At 38.2% G+C, this 16,589-nt stretch overlaps 1 protein-coding gene, 2 long non-coding RNA genes and 2 other non-coding genes across 5 annotated transcripts in view; 2 read left to right on the forward strand and 3 right to left on the reverse strand.

The window, feature by feature from the left end:
- Nucleotides 1-15,159, reverse strand: part of LOC127881606 (uncharacterized) — a 135,640-nt gene extending 120,481 nt beyond the window's left edge. Inside the window, exon 1 of the mRNA XM_052429614.1 lies at nt 14,785-15,159. The gene's annotated coding sequence lies outside the window, so the exon portion shown is untranslated. The remainder of the gene's footprint in view (nt 1-14,784) is intronic.
- LOC127881714 (uncharacterized) overlaps nt 1-16,589 on the forward strand; it is a 515,289-nt gene that overhangs the window by 174,284 nt on the left and 324,416 nt on the right. The window lies entirely within an intron of this gene.
- LOC127881722 (uncharacterized) overlaps nt 1-16,589 on the forward strand; it is a 264,293-nt gene that overhangs the window by 64,775 nt on the left and 182,929 nt on the right. The gene's annotated exons all lie outside the window — the stretch shown is intronic.
- On the reverse strand, nt 801-875 carry Trnat-ugu (transfer RNA threonine (anticodon UGU)). The gene has a single exon. It is a non-coding gene; the product is annotated as a tRNA-Thr (tRNA).
- Nucleotides 1,064-1,138, reverse strand: Trnat-ugu (transfer RNA threonine (anticodon UGU)). The gene has a single exon. It is a non-coding gene; the product is annotated as a tRNA-Thr (tRNA).

A 16,589-nucleotide genomic window follows, 5' to 3' on the forward strand; every position in this document is an offset into this window, starting at 1 on the left:
AATGCATAACCTCTGTTTCATTGGCATGCTGACGATAAGCAAGTAAAGCAAACACGTTTGGCGTTTTTCTTTCTGTATAAACCTACATACACGTACAGTTCGCGGCAAAAAAACATTAAACAGTTATATCATTTTACCAATATGCCAATATACATATAAAATGTATAATGGCTGCATGAGATACTTAGCCATTCTGTCCAATGATTAACGGGATAATAATAATAAGGAGTATTGTGTATGTTCTATTGCTTACAAATCTGCGATATTAACTGATTGGCTCTACATATTGGCACGTCATTGGTACCTGTGTCAACGTAATTCTAACTAGCTATTCGTATCGTGAAGTTAATCTGTTAGTAATTTTGGTGTGCATATTTGAAAGAATGAAAATTCCTTTGTACATCTTATCTTAAACTATTATTTTGAGTTAAACCATGATACGTCAACTGAAAGTCAACCGCATGACAATCAGAGGACAGGTTGACCGAACCCTAGTGGACTCTCCCATCCTTCTAAAATTGGATCAATTTATTTTCTATATATTTCTATATTTAGACTATTTCTTACAGAAATTCTTTTAAAGCAAACAGCGTAGGCCCAGATGAGACGCCGCATGATGCGGCGTCTAATCAGGGTCTGATCAGGGTCTGACCAGATGAGACGCCGCATCATGCGGCGTCTCATCTGGGACTACGCTGTTTGCCAAGGCCTTTTTTCTAGATGCAAGGCATAAATGGGTTAAGAAACAGTCGCGGCTTCCCATGTTTATGGTTATCAATGTCGCCGGGTGGTGAAAAGTGTGCAGCCAGACCGGGGCTCGAACCCGGGACACCTCGCTTACAGGGCGAATGCTCTCCCGATTGAGCTAACCGGGCCGCCACACATCCTTCCACTAATCCCGTTTAGTTCGGTACCGTGACATTCTCCCCTGCCAAGTTGGAATTCGTCCTCGAATTCGAGACAGAGAACAGAATATAACTGATCTCGACGAACCCACGGGCAAGTTCTATGGAGAACTGCAAGTGTCACGGTCCCCCGTTGGGCGCCATTGTCGCAGCCAGTGTGCAGCCAGTCCGGGACTCGAACCCGGGACACCTCGCTTACAGGGCGAATGCTCTCCCGATTGAGCTAACCGGGCCACCACACATCCTTCCACTAATCCCGTTTAAGTTCGGTACCGTGACATCAAAATTATTTTCAGTTAAATAACTTTCAACCTAATTCAACTATTTTAATAGCATTTCAGCTTCAACAAACATAAAAGTAATACTTTCCATCAGAAAGAGTAACAAAACATAGTAAAAATGAAATTACTGGCCATCCAGTTAAGTAAACATGATTAGCTACATTACCATGTGTCGAAGAAGCACCGCAAAACAACAACAACAACAACAGTATCTTCTTTTAACCATTTATATATATACTTAATTGCTGACAAATCTGCTACGTCAAGTTATTGACACTTCTTTTGTACGTCTTTTGACGCTTTGCTAAGTAGCTACTGTTATCATGTTGGTAATCTGATTATGACCCTAGTCAATGACAAAATGAGAATTGCCCAAATCTAATGTATCACCAATGTGTTTTGAGTTTAATCCTGATAAGCCAGCGGAAACCCCAGCCCGATGGGAATCAATAGCCACGTCCTGATGACATTTAAACCCCTAAAATTGATCGATTAATCTCAGCATGTACATATCTAATGTCAGTCGTGCAATGCGATCATACTTCTGATGTTCATATACACATTTAAACTATGATTAACTGAATGAAATTTTATAACAAACGTGGTCATTTTATGGTTTCAAATACTAGTATGCAGCGAGGCAAAATTAACGAATTACAAAATTAATGGAGAGCAAGTGTTCGTTTCCTCGATTGATCGGACAAAAAAATATTTAAAATAAATTGTTCCACTGAGTACATTTTAATCTGATTAAAACTACTATCAACACCAGCGAATGTAGACATAACAAAAAGTATATGCGTTTGTTTGGATAAGTGTTTGATTAAAGTACGTTCACTTCAAAATGCGTGAACGTACTTAATCGTTGCATGAAACAGGAATATAATTTGCATTTCCATTTCAATAATATAGAGTTCTGTACTTAAACAACTATTGTCAACTTTTTAATCCGAAAAAAAGATGTAAAGAGCGCCAGTGAGCTTTTATAAATAATTTGCATTGAATTCACTGCTTGACGCGAGTCCCTAGGACACTGTCCTTCCCACTACATATGTGCTTCAAAGCTCCACTAATTTTGCACAAAAATAGCAAGCTGCACGCATAACCATATTTAAATAACCGTCCTTCAGTATTTAATCAAACTGAGCAGTTATAAACCTCCTATTCAAGTTATATAGACACGTCAAAAATGATTTTGTTTGATAAAGGAACATTACACAGTTTACACCGCTCATGTCGAACGCAAATGCAGACACATTTCCGTGTGTGATTGTATTTCGGAGTTCACGAGATCCGTCCTGACTCTGCCTTTTGTGCGGACCCGGATTGTGTACCACCACTTATACCGTATGAACTTACTAGACTCACGTACGTTGAGACCGTTTGAAACACTTAACTAAGAGTCGATTAAGGAGCCCATACACCAAGCACGTTCTTAGAAAGTTCGACCACGTTCTGAAGAAAATGCAGAATGGGATGTGAACTTGCTTGAACGTGTTGTTTTGTTCAGAAAAAAACTACACTGTGATTGAATGACGTTCATACACAGTTCGCGCTACGTGCAGTTCGTTCCTATTTCGTCCTACCCCGTTGCCAGTCCGTCTTTATCCAGTTCAAATAGGGTCAATTTTCCAATTGCCCCCGTTGATATACCGTGTCCAGTCAGACCGAGCCCGTCCTCAGCCAGTTCGATCACGTTCGTACGCAGTTCTTCTTTATTCGTTGTGCAGTGGTAACTCGTTCGAAGGAAGTTCTCACTCCGTCATATTACGTTCTTAGTACGTTTAGGACGTAGATGCAGCCACGTTCTGCACGGCGATTATAAAACCGACTACGTTCCTGTCAGTCCTCATTTATGTTTCACGCTTTCAGCCGACCAGACGTACATTTGTAATGCCTCCAATAAATAATTCCGCCAAATTTCTCACCCAACAAGTCCTGTGTCGTCTCCGCCTTCTTTCTCGGCCCAACAAAACATTATATTGCTGCTCTGCTTCTTGCATAAATTGCACGAAGCAAACATAAAAAAAAATTAACAGCTCCAAGATTGTCCATGTTTCAACTTAATATCACAAATGATGAATTTCGAGACAACGACCTATATTTATATGCATATTGTCTGAACGTATTGTATTTACGTTTTGAACGTTGTAACAACTGCATTAAACGAGTACAACGTACTTGGAACCTACTGCGAACTCCATAAAACGAGTAGAACGTACTAAGAACTTACTGAGAACTTATAGAACGTGTTGCAAACGTTGTAAGAACTTATCTTTTAGTTTATATTTATTTACACGAAACAAGATCGTACTTGAGACGTTGTGCGGACGGGGTCGGTCTGTCTGAGAACGGATTGGACGGACTAGAAACGGACTCCGTTCTTAGTACGACCATTCCGTTTCCGGTACGTTGTTACTACGTTTAATTGTAGAACGGGATGATCGGAAGAAATTGTGAATAGGCTCAAAGTTCTGAAACACCTCTACCGTTCAACCCCGTGCCAGGCCGTCCACAAAGTTCGAAGACAGTTCTTAACACGTAGGTACTACGATCACTCCGTTATCACACAGTTCGAGCCCGTTTAGTCACATTTTTCAGAACGTACTTCGAACGGAGTCGGTGTATCGGGGCTATTACGTCTGAATTTTAATTATTCTGCGTCCGAGATGTTCAAGAACAATATGTTCGGCGAAAATAAAATAAATGCATGAATTATCGAATGTATTTACAAAAACAAAGGCGAAAATATTCTCGTAAGGTATTATATTTCCGTCAAACGTAATGTATTTTACATGCCACACTTTTAATGACGTTTTGTTCACGGCTCAAAGACTCATTTAATAATAATGGAAGATCGCAGTAACGCACTTTGCGACAGTTTCGATTCTTTTGAGCAGTAGAGCGAATCTAAGCGTCAGTTTCGATTGTTTTGACCTCGTTGCCCCAACGTTCCATTTTCCAAATCAGCACTTTCTGCGTTATTCGTGACGTAACCATACACGGTTCATTACCACTTTTCTTGCAATATCAAAAGAAGTTAATTGGATTTTTGAAATGCAATCGACAAAAACCGATATATGGACAGCTATGACAGCGTTCTTCCTCTGCGGCAATCTTGCGTAACGTCATCAACATCCAACGCGTGTGGCTTTATGACGTTCCGTTTTAGGTAAAGCACCCAGAAAATGACCACTCGGTCACGTGCCCGGTGCATACATGAGATTAAGTTAAACATGCATTGTATTGAATGCGTCACATCACCAAATAAATCAACTTATCTAAAAAAAGTTATTTAAATCGAAACTGGGATAAACAAGAAGTATTAGAGTGACAAAGCGGAATCAACACTCTTTGAACAACGGCTGTTCTACTTAAGTATAACAAAAACGACACGGATTTTTTACTTCATGCGTCGCTAAGGCTAAAATAAACATATTCATGTTCTCTAAACATTTCTATCTCGAGGAAGTGCAGTAACGTATCTTTATTTTTTTAATACAATAATCTGCACAAAGCCACACAATTTTAACCATACACTCTTAAGGCGAAGAATCAATTTACGTGCCTGTTCGAACGAGGTTTTAAATAAATATAAACTCGCAACTTTTTCCTAATTTACCTCGCATTACAAACGCCAATTCTCAATTACTGTGCGTGTTCCAATTAGTTTTTAACGAAATGTAAACTCATTAAAACAAGAGCACCGCCTTGCGGGTGCAGACCGCTCATCTATTTTTCTTTTTAAAGGTGAAGGGGCCTATCATAATTTCAATCACAAAGGAGGGGGGTAGGAGTGGAGAGGGTGTATAGTGTGGGGGTGTGGTCATTTATTACATTTTCTTCCAAAAATGAAAAAAAAAAGAAAAACAAGAGATGTGTTCATCAGAAACACAATGCACCCTATTGCGCCGCTTTGAAAACAAATATATTTTTTTTACCTTTGACCTTGAAGGATGACCTTGACCTTGAACTTCCACCACTCAAAATGTGCAGCTTTATGAGAACGCCGCTTTGAATTTAGTTTTTGACCTTTGACCTTGAAGGATGACCTTGACCTTGAAGGATGACCTTGACCTTGAACTTCCACCACTCAAAATGTGCAGCTTCATGATAACGCTGCTTTGATTATTTTTTTGACCTTTGACCTTGAAGGATGACCTTGACCTTGAAGGATGACCTTGACCTTGAACTTCCACCACTCAAAATGTGCAGCTTCATGATAACGCCGCTTTGATGTTTTTGTTGACCTGTGACCTTGAAGGATGACCTTGACCTTGAAGGATGACCTTGACCTTGAACTTCCACCACTCAAAATGTGCAGCTTCATGAGATACACATGCATGCCAAATATCAAGTTGCTATCTTCAATATTAAAAAAGTTATGGCCAATGTAAAAGTTTTCGGACGGACAGACGCCATATATTTGACATTTGACCTTGAAGGATGACCTAGACTTTCACCTTTTACCACTCAAAATGTTCAGCTCCGTGAGATACACATACATACCAAATATCAAGTTGCTATCTTCAATATTGAAAAAGTTATCGTCAATTTTAAAGTTTTCGGACGGACAGACGCCATAAATTTGACATTTGACCTTGAAGGATGACTTTGACCTTTCACCACTCAATATGTGCAGCTCCATGAGATACACATGCATGCCAAATATCAAATTGCTATCTTCAATAGTGAAAAAGTTATGGCCAAAATTAAAGTTTTTTCGGACGGACGGATAGACTGACTGACATACTGACATACTGACACACTGACATACTGACACACTGACATACTGACACACTGACAAACTGACGGACAGTTCAACTGCTATATGCCACCCTATCGGGGGGCATAAAAAAAACATGTTTCAAAAAAAACAAAAACAATTTTTTTTTGGAGGTTGGGGGGTTGGGGCGGGGTATAGTGTAAGGGTGTGGTGGTCATTTATTAGATGATCTTTATAAAAACAAAACAAAAAAAACTTTTTTTCTTGGGAGGGGGATTCGGGGGGGGGGGGGGGCGTGGGGGATGGTTTGGGTGGAGTCTATTGAAGTTATGGCAATTTTAGCAAAATTTAATAATTTGACCTTGAGAGTCAAGGTCATTCAAAGGTCAAGGTAAAATTTAACTTGCCAGGTACAGTACCCTCATGATAGAATGAAAGTTTTTGAAGTTTGAAAGCAATAGCTTTAATACTTTAGAAGTAAAGTGGATCTAAACACAAAATTTAACCATATATTCAAAGTTACTATGTCAAAAAACGGGCCATAAGTCTGTACAAATGACAACCAGAGTTATGCAACTTGTCGTTTACTGTCCCCTCATGTTAGTTTGAGAGTGTTCGAACTATGAAAGCAATATCTATGATACTTTAGGGGTAAAGTGGACCAAAACACAAAACACAAAACTTAACCAAATTTTCAATTTTCTTAGTATAAAGGGCCCATAATTCCGTCAAAATGCCAGTCAGAGTTACATTACTTTGCCTGCACAGTCCCCTTATGATAGTTAGTAAGTGTTGCAAGTATGAAAGCAATAGCTTTGATACTTTAGGAATAAAGTGGACCTAAACACAAAACTTAAGCAAATTTTCAATTTTCTAAGTATAAAAAGGGCACATAATTCTGTCGAAATGCCAGTCAGAGTTACATAACTTTGCCTGCACAGTCCCCTTACGATAGTTAGTAAGTGTTGCAAGTATGAAAGCAATAGCTTTGATACTTAAGGAATAAAATGGACCTAAACACATTAAGCAAATTTTCAATTTTCTAAGTATAAAAAGGGCACATAATTCTGTCGAAATGCCAGTCAGAGTTACATAACTTTGCCTGCACAGTCCCCTTACGATAGTTAGTAAGTGTTGCAAGTATGAAAGCAATAGCTTTGATACTTAAGGAATAAAATGGACCTAAACACAAAACTTAACCAAAAATAGATGAGCTAATAACATACCACAAACTAATTTGCATAGCTTATCTACAAACACCCACACATTTGTCATACAATCAGCTATTACTAATTTAATAGATGCCTGATAAGTATATATATCTAGCACTTGATAACCGCCCATAAGACTCGTTGAATAAAAACAAAACACAAGTATGTGAATTCAATAAACCAAATGGAAACCATGTGTCGTCATACATTGCGTTTGTTTCCCCTACATCTACCAGTTTGCATATTAACTCGGACCTTTCCTAGATTCAGAAACAAACGGCATTATATGAACATCAACTTGTTTTCTTATTGTCGTTATTCTTCGTTACTGTGAGACATGTAAGAGAGCAAATAACTTTTTGGTACAACAAAAAAAGCATTTACACTCGATTATAATCATGAACAAGATCACCGCATAACGGGTGCCAACGCTCGGCTGCGGGTGCAGTTTTAAGAGGTCACAGTGACCTTGACCTTTGACCTAGTGACCCAAGTGTGTGTGGCGTGTAGAACTCATTAAGGTGCATATGAAGTTTCAAAGTTTTAGGTGGAAGCACTTTGATTTTAGAACCAATGATAAGGTTTTAGCACGACGCCTACTGCGGACGACACGACACGACGAGCTTGCTTTGACAATACCTCGGGTTTTCTCCGAAAACAGCCGAGCTAAAAACTATATATTTTTCAAATTATAAAGAAAACGAAGGTAAACAGAGTGTTATACGGTAGTTCAAGCTTTATCAGAAATGCCCTTGGTAAACTTCTTTGAATGGAATCCAAAATAAATATGAATGCTCTCGTACTGTACTTAAACCGTAATGCATTTCTCAGAGTTAGGCAACTGTGTTATCAGAACAAAACCCCGTGTAAATGCGAAAGTACTAGCGACCGACGACTTAAAACATACTTCTGATTAATAATAAGTGCACATACAATCATTGGTGTCATTTTCGCCGAAATAACAAATTGTTCATTTGGACCGCGACGCTCTTGTGGACTTTTTTTACAATTTGCAGTGCCAGCTAGGAAATGCCTAACCTCTGCACAACTTCCATGACGACGACCAGCAAGCTACTCAAAACACGTTGGCCGCTTTCAGAGTTGTTGTGTTTTATTGGATCGTCGACCTACATACAGTTCGTGATAAGAGTATACACAACAGTTTGAAATGCTTTGCATTTAAAAGCTAAGTCTGCAGGTAATCTCCCTTATCACAAAATCTAAACACTGTAGAAACATTTCCTTGACTCAACTGACTTGAAGGCAATTCCGAGTAAGGACTACATGCCAGCTTTCTCGATCCAAAGTATCATATAGATGTGTCGATGCAAACAACCATTATGGAAACCCCTAATTTTACGCCGCCGCCAACCAGAACGATATCACGCCATACCAAACCTATAACACTTAGTACTTCAAAACCTGATTTACAAAAAAAAAACGTTTTATGATAGAGTGTATAATTATAGAACAATTTTATTTGTACACCCAACAAGGTGTGTGGTCAAGCAAACTTAAATCTCACCACAGTATTGGAAAACATTTGTTCCGGGTCCGAACGCGCAAACACACTTTTATGAACGGTTTAGTTGACGGCTCAAATACGCGTGGAATGGACTTTGTTGATCGCACGGAGGCGTCAGCAGACGTTTGTTTCGATTTAATTGAATTGACGGCGCCAGTCCTATTATTCGATTACTTGGCTCTTCGTGACGCACATACACCTGGAAAATGACCACTTTCCAGATGAAATATATGTCTGCCCATTGGCAAATACAGATGATAACAATAAGAACGAAAAATACCTAGTCGAAAATGATTGAAACGGAATAATTAATTTCAATAGAGTTTCTCTTCTTAAACCACTTTTTTTTATGAACGCAGTCAATGTAAATAGCTTCCTCCCTCTTCGGCGATCGTGCGTGCCCGGATATTCTTTACGCTACCCAGTAATCGACAGACGCGTTCTGAGAAAATTCATGTGCGTAAAGTGTCGTGCAAGAATATATTATGCCGTCCGCACAGGCTAATCAGGGACGACGCTTTCCGCTTTTATGGAATTTTTATTTTATAAGAAGTCTGTGCTAAACGAAATGCCAGTCTTGGCAAAAAGTGTCATCCCTTATTAGCCTGTGCGGACTACACTTGCCAGTCTGGGACAACACTTTACGCGCATACATATAGCACTGTTTTCCCAGAACGAGGCTCATTTGATAGACGCGTTCCTGACGACGCGTGTGGTCCGAAACGCGTTCCGGCTGGAGGTCACGCACCAGGAAAGATCAATCGGTCACACGACTAGGTCAGGCAATAAGGTTTAGTGATTCGTGAATTTTATTGAAATACTTCACATCCCAAAGTTAATGCCATGTGCTTTATCATAATCTGATCCAAAGGGTGATAATAATTTCAACGAATCGTTTTTCTAGTTATCCATCAGCTTGGGGAGGAAAGTGTGTTTATAAAGTAATCGTCAGGTATTGTGCACGTTCTGCATTACTAAATATTTATTTTACTAAATCGAGCGGACGCTTAAATTAGTAAAACAAACACGCTTCAAGGTTTCGGTTAAATAGGATTTACGATGAAGCTTCCTTGATATTAACAGCATTCGCTAATGACAGCATTTTTACGTGATAGTGAAGCACACTATGCAGTAAATAGATAGACATGTCTCGACCAATTGCATCATTGTACGAGTTACATCTATTACTGGCAACATTGAACGAGATATATTGACCACAGGCAACAGTGTACGAGATATGTTGACCACCGGCAACAGTGTACGAGATATGTTGACCACAGGCAACAGTGCACGAGATATATTTACCACAGGCAACAGTGTACGAGATATATTGACCACAGGCAACAGTGTACGAGATATATTGACCATTTCCCGAATTATACGGTGTATATGTATTACTGACAACAATCTACGAGATATATTGACCGCTGACAACAATGTGCAAGATATATTGAACACTGGCAAAATTGTGCTTATATATTGAACAATTCCAACGTTGTACGAGATATATTGTCCACTGGTACCATGATTAGAGATTACTTGAAAACGGGCAACTGTGTACGAGATAAATTGACCACTGTCAAGATTGCACGATATGTATTGACCGCTTGCAACATTGTATGATATATATATTGACCAGTGACAATAATGTGCGATTTAGAATGACCTCTGGCACAATTTTTACAGATTTGTTGACCACTGGCAACATTGTAAGAGATAATTGGCAACTGTCAACATTTTACGAGATGTATTGACCTGACCATTTAACAAATTGTTCAACATATATTGACCATTGGCAACATTGCATGAGATATATTGACCATTGGCAACATTTTACTAAATGTATGGACCACTGGCTACATTGCACTAGATATATATTTACAACTGAACACATTGTTAGAGATACATTGACCATATGCAACATTGCACTACATCTATTGACAACTGGCAAAATGGTACGAGACATTGTGACCACCGGCAACATTGTACAAGATAGATTTGCCACTTGCAATATTGTACGAGATATTGACCAATGGCAAAATTGTACGACTTATATTGAACACTGGAAGTATTGTACGAGATAAATTCACCACTGGTAACATTGTACCAGATATATAGACCACTGACAACATTGTACAATAACTATTGGCAACTGTCAACATTGTATGAGATATATTAACCACTGGCAACATTTTACGATATATGTTGACCACCTATCAACATTGTACGAGATATATTAACCACTTGCAAAATTTTACGACATATATTAATCGGCTGGAACTGCAATTAACTGCAAGAAACGATGCCATATATGGAAAGTTAAACCAACAATCTATGAACACATGCCTTTTTCAGACATTCACATGTACTACAATACGGGACTGTGACATTATATTTCTTTAAGGCTCAGATAAACATATTCCATGTTTCAATACTAATCTTCAAGAAGTGCAGCTTCAGTCCCCACTGTGGGAGCGTTCTTTAGATCTCCCCAAAGACACCAAGTACTGGTTCTAGGCCCAGGAAACGGACTCCAAAGCGTTTCAATAAGCCTGAGGCTTTCGATGCAATCGAGCTAAAATAAATAGGTTTAAACTAAGTGCAGCTTCCGCATCTTCATTCCGGATAAAACCAATCAGCACAAAGTCAGAAAGTAAAAAAAACAACCTGAGACATTCCGAAGTCGGTTAATCAATTACCATGTATGTTTGAATGAGGTTTTAACGAAATTTACGTCTGATTTGCACAGCGTGTTCGGGTTCGATTATCTGATTAAAGACGATAACAACTCCTTGTATGCCTGTGTATTACGGTAGCATTATCGGCTTTGTTTCAAAGACTCTATCCTTGTGTCAATATTTTCGTTTGATAGGACCTGCCCATGCTTACCGAGATTTGTATATTCACGGTATCCGACAAAACACAAATTGCATTTCGCCTAATTAGGTCAGATAGTGCTCTCAAATCATTAGGTATCGATAATAAAACCTGTTCAATGGTACAAATACTGGACAACGTTGCGCGACGGCGGAATGTTAAACTTACATTACACGTATAAATGCTGCATTTTTTTCATATAGTTTTGAAAATAATTCAATAGTCTAGTTTTAACGCCGTTTTATGATACAACCTAATAAAGTAATAAATACATGATACATGAGCCGAGTCATGCCAAAACGGGTCTTATACGAAGTCTGGTCCACAGTTGGCTACGTTGAAAGATTTCTTGGTCTTATAAGCGGACATAAGCCCGTGACCAAACGGCACAGGTGCGCAGGCTGGATTAGAGCCACTCTGACCGCGTTTGACATAAGGTCTATTTACGCATGACGCGAAACATATACACATATGATTAGCGTTCGGACGCTCGATGGGCTTTTCCCCAGGTGCTCTGATAAAATAATAATAAGAGACATACTGTGAATGTATCTTCAATCCAAAAGTGTCCCAACATTCTAAATGTGTGAAACGGACATGTATAAAGGGTGGTGGAACGCACCGAGTCCTCACATACTGAAGCGAGAAGGCCTATACAACTTCGAAATACATCCGTAATAAATAGTGTATTAAAAAGCATTTAATAAATTTGGTTCTGTCAATATTACGTGACTTCAAGAGTTTTGATTGCAGCAACGTGTTACGTATTTCAGACATGTTTAAAATCTTATAATTTCGAGCTGCAATGTTGGAGTAGCAATGCTTACTAATACCTGTGCTAGAAAAATATTTTTTAGTCGACCGAGGTTAAGTAATAATAATTTATTACGAACCATTCATAAACTTCCCTTTTCATGGTAACATCTTTACGAGAAGACGAGCAATTATTTAGGTTTATATATGTCTTTCTTTAATACTTTATATTACTATAAATCTTGTAGTGTTTTGCTTGTTAATTTGTTTTGCTATTAAAAAAGGAATGTCGGTAATAAAATAGCGGTTAAGGTAAGAGACTCAACTAAGCATTATATAAATCGAGAAGTGATTGAATTAAAACGGGACTTCGTGTTCGAAAAGGCATGTAATTTATCGACTAGATGTATTTTTTAAATTATTTTTAACATTAGAACAGTGATTGCAGAGAAAAAGAATGTATATTATTCATTAACGTCAGCGAAATTCAGAAATTATCAATTCTATTCTACAATAGGTACTACAAAAGGTACATCAGCATGAGCTATAACGAATGTGACTGTAGAATGTTAACGTCCACTTGTTAATGCAGCTACGCTCGAAGATCAGTCGACAGCATGTCAGTAGTTACTGGCCATGAAGGTGTGACTGAAGGACGAACGAACGGACGAAAGACTGAATGCTTCCCGAATCTTGTTTGGGAGCAAAACCGTATATCTAGAAGGGCCGATGATGTTTTTATGAAAGTTTAATATTTGCTGTGAATAATGGTTACAAGACTATGATGCTAAAACGCGTTGTTAATTTGAACCAATTTGATTGGTCGTCGAACTGAACTAAGATTTGGTGAAGGTCTGTTGAAATGTGTAGGACTTTGAGAGCTGGGGCATGACTTCTCAAAGATCTTGCGACACATTTAAGTTATTACCTAAATTTAAGCGCTTTACATTCATGGTTAACATGTTCCTCAAATATTGCATGAGAGAGATTGATGGAATTAACGATATTTAACTAATCATAGAGGTTGCCTCCCAGCAATTATACGTCGTAAAAAATTGCATCGTAAATTCAGTCTGTCTTGCGATGGCTAATAATTCGGCTTCCAGAGACGGCTCTATGCTTTCTTATATAAAAGAGTCTCCTACCAACAGTACCTTTGGCGATTGCTCGAGCTAGAGCCAGATATTTACTCGCAAACATTGGCATGAAGTTTGATGTATATCGAAGAAAACTGCTGACTAACTGAACGTTACCGAAAGTGGCCCACCAACACACGGACTAACGGACAGAAAACCTACAACCTTCGCCACTATTGAGCGGGGACTATGATTACTTATAGTTATAGATTTAAACGAATCTATGGATTTTGTTATATTAAACTGGGACAGAATATATGCCTTCGCGATTGCCGAGCTAATTGCACCATGTTGTTTGTCATACCTTGGTCATGTTTATGACAAGACACACGTCACAACACAATCAATGAGATATAACAAATGTGCGTCACAAATACGGAAGGCAATGGCTCCATAATTGAATAAATTTTAATTAGTGTTAAATACGTGATACTCGAAGCACCATTCAAACATTTGAAACTGGCAGACGTTTTCTACAAGTATCCAGTTACAGTTCTCTTTACTTCGGTCAAGTGGGGAGATCTACGGATAGACCTGCGAAAACTATCTACGGAGGAAAATTTGACTTTTATTATTCTATAAAGATTACGCCATGTAACTATCGGTCGTCACGTATTTGAATGTAGCAAAATGATAATACTTTATGAAATAAGGAACATTTTAGCAAAATTATTTGCACACATTCTTAGTTGTTTACAAATATCGGTCTTCTTCAATTAATAAGATGTATTCTTGAGTTCCTTCTCATTTATTTATATATATATTTACGAATAGTACGATTATTACGTCTTCATTTTGTCTTGTGTATATGTAAAGAGAAGTTAACAAGCATGATGAACTCTGTGAATATTTATTGCATATTACCATAATTATATTCTCTTTTTTATAGAACGTTCTGCACGAGGAATAGGAACGCGTTTATCTGAGCTGAATTTCCCATGAGTAGCAAACACGCGCACACGAATTAATGATAGGTGTATTTATTGTATTGTGTTTAACTAACGAGAGTGTGGATTTAAACGCACGATGTTTCATGCACATAAAAATAAATACCCGCAAACGCAAATCGTACAGTTCCACACTTTAAACAGATTGTAAGATGATACTTTACATTTCAAACACATTTTCCCTATGTGTTTTGTTTTCATATTTGATATTAATGTTAAAATTCACTTCATGTGAACGAGAACATGGTATATAGAAAAATATTCGACAGGATTATTTATGTAATAGAATTTTGTATCGTCATCGATCTTTTTTACGAATGATTGAATACTCTGATTTTGCGACAACACGAATATGCACACAGAAGTATACACAGTTGTTGGATATGTTCGTACAATGCTCGTTAGAATTAAAGTAGTACTCACAATTATATGTAGACTATTCCAGCAACCACACGTGAACATTTGAAGTTGAAAGGTCCAACTAGGAATTAAGTGGACATTACCACGCACATGAAAACACTCTACTCATATGAAATAACATTCATTAATTTTAACTGAGTACGAATGTGTATAATTAATTTGCTCAAAACTCCGTTTTAGAAGTCCCGTTTTCAAATGCGCTGTTTTGCAAACACTATTCACTATTCTTGAAACGTTTATAATATAAATCAGCGGTCATTGTCAACGAGAAAGATCATTGAGCAAAAAGCCGGCTTCATAATATAATAAGTTTATTCTAACGGCGGCTGGGCCGTTTTAACGAGACCCGTTTGACTACATTCATGACCCTTTCTGTAGATGGTGAATAGAACATTGATTGTGGATATTGACGTTTGAGCTCGGTATGTTTATTTTAATCATTCCTTTGCCAGTAGCGCCGATAAAGCCGTATTGTGTACACCCGCAAGGATAGTCGCTCGGGTATTTTAGGTAACGGGTAAACTTGAGTTATTTTCCAATTATATATGAGCTGTGCTCTGTGAAAAGGGGGTTTAATGCATGTGCGTAAAGTGCCGTCCCAGATTAGCCTGTGCAGTCCGCACAGACTAATTAGGGAAGACAGTTTCTGCTTTTATAATATTTTCTGTGTAAAGAAAGTCTCATCTTAGCAAAAATCTAGTTTAGGCGAAGAGTGTCGTTCCTGATTAACCCGTACGGTCTGCACAGGCTCATCCGGGATGACACTTGACGCAAATGTATTAAACCCCCGTTTCACAGAGCACGGTCCATATATATTTGAGTCCACTCTTGAAAAACGGGGCTCTATGCATTTGCATAAAGTGTCGTTTCGGATAAGCCTGTACAGTCCCCACATAATTATCAAGGAAAACACTTTCCACCAAAACTGGAGTTTCCCCAAAAAAGATACTCCCTTTATACCAAAAATACAAGAAAAGTGGAAATTGACGTCTCTGATTAGCCGGTAAAACGACTATACGCACATGCAATAAGCCTCGTTTTCCAAGAGCGAGACTCAAATACAATTGAGTCGCGTTCTGAGAAAACTGGGCATAATGCTTGTGCGTAAATTGTCATCCCAGATTAGCATGTGCAGTTTGCACATGCCAATCAGGGACGACACTTTCCGCTTTTATGACATTTTTCGTTTAAATGAAGTCTCTTCTTAGCAAAAAATCCAATTAAGGCGGAAAGTGTTGTCCCTAATTAGCCTGTGCGGACTTCACAGGCTAATCTGGGACAACACTTTACGCACATGCATTATGCCCGGTTTTCTCAGAACCCGATACATTTTAACGGCACTACTAGTATTTGTCTAAAGCAATTATGAGTATTAACAAACTGTAACAATATGAGCAGACATACGTGCAACACGTATTTCGAGAAAAGCGACCGTACATACGTATATCAAACGAATTAGGATGCTACATGGAATCAAAAGGTTTTTTAATGTTGAATCAAGATATGTTTATATTATAACAACTCTGAATCACATACTAGTTACAGGAGGAATGCAGTAATTCAACATTGAATCTTGTACAACTGTGTGTTTGCAATTGAGAAAAAGAGTTATCTTTATATGTTGTATACGCTTTATTGAAACTAAAAGAAGAATCAGATCCATATATTATTGTAAGTGAATAACACGTACAAGAACAACCAGAAATTGGCATTGCAGAAAAATAAATGCTTTATAAACAAATACAAGAAAATGTGTCGATGCTAAGCATCATTACAAAATTTATTTGTAACACATGACCCCGTTCAGA

Source organism: Dreissena polymorpha, chromosome 5, assembly GCF_020536995.1.
Source record: "Dreissena polymorpha isolate Duluth1 chromosome 5, UMN_Dpol_1.0, whole genome shotgun sequence".
In the NCBI taxonomy this organism is placed as follows: Eukaryota; Metazoa; Mollusca; class Bivalvia; order Myida; family Dreissenidae; genus Dreissena; species Dreissena polymorpha.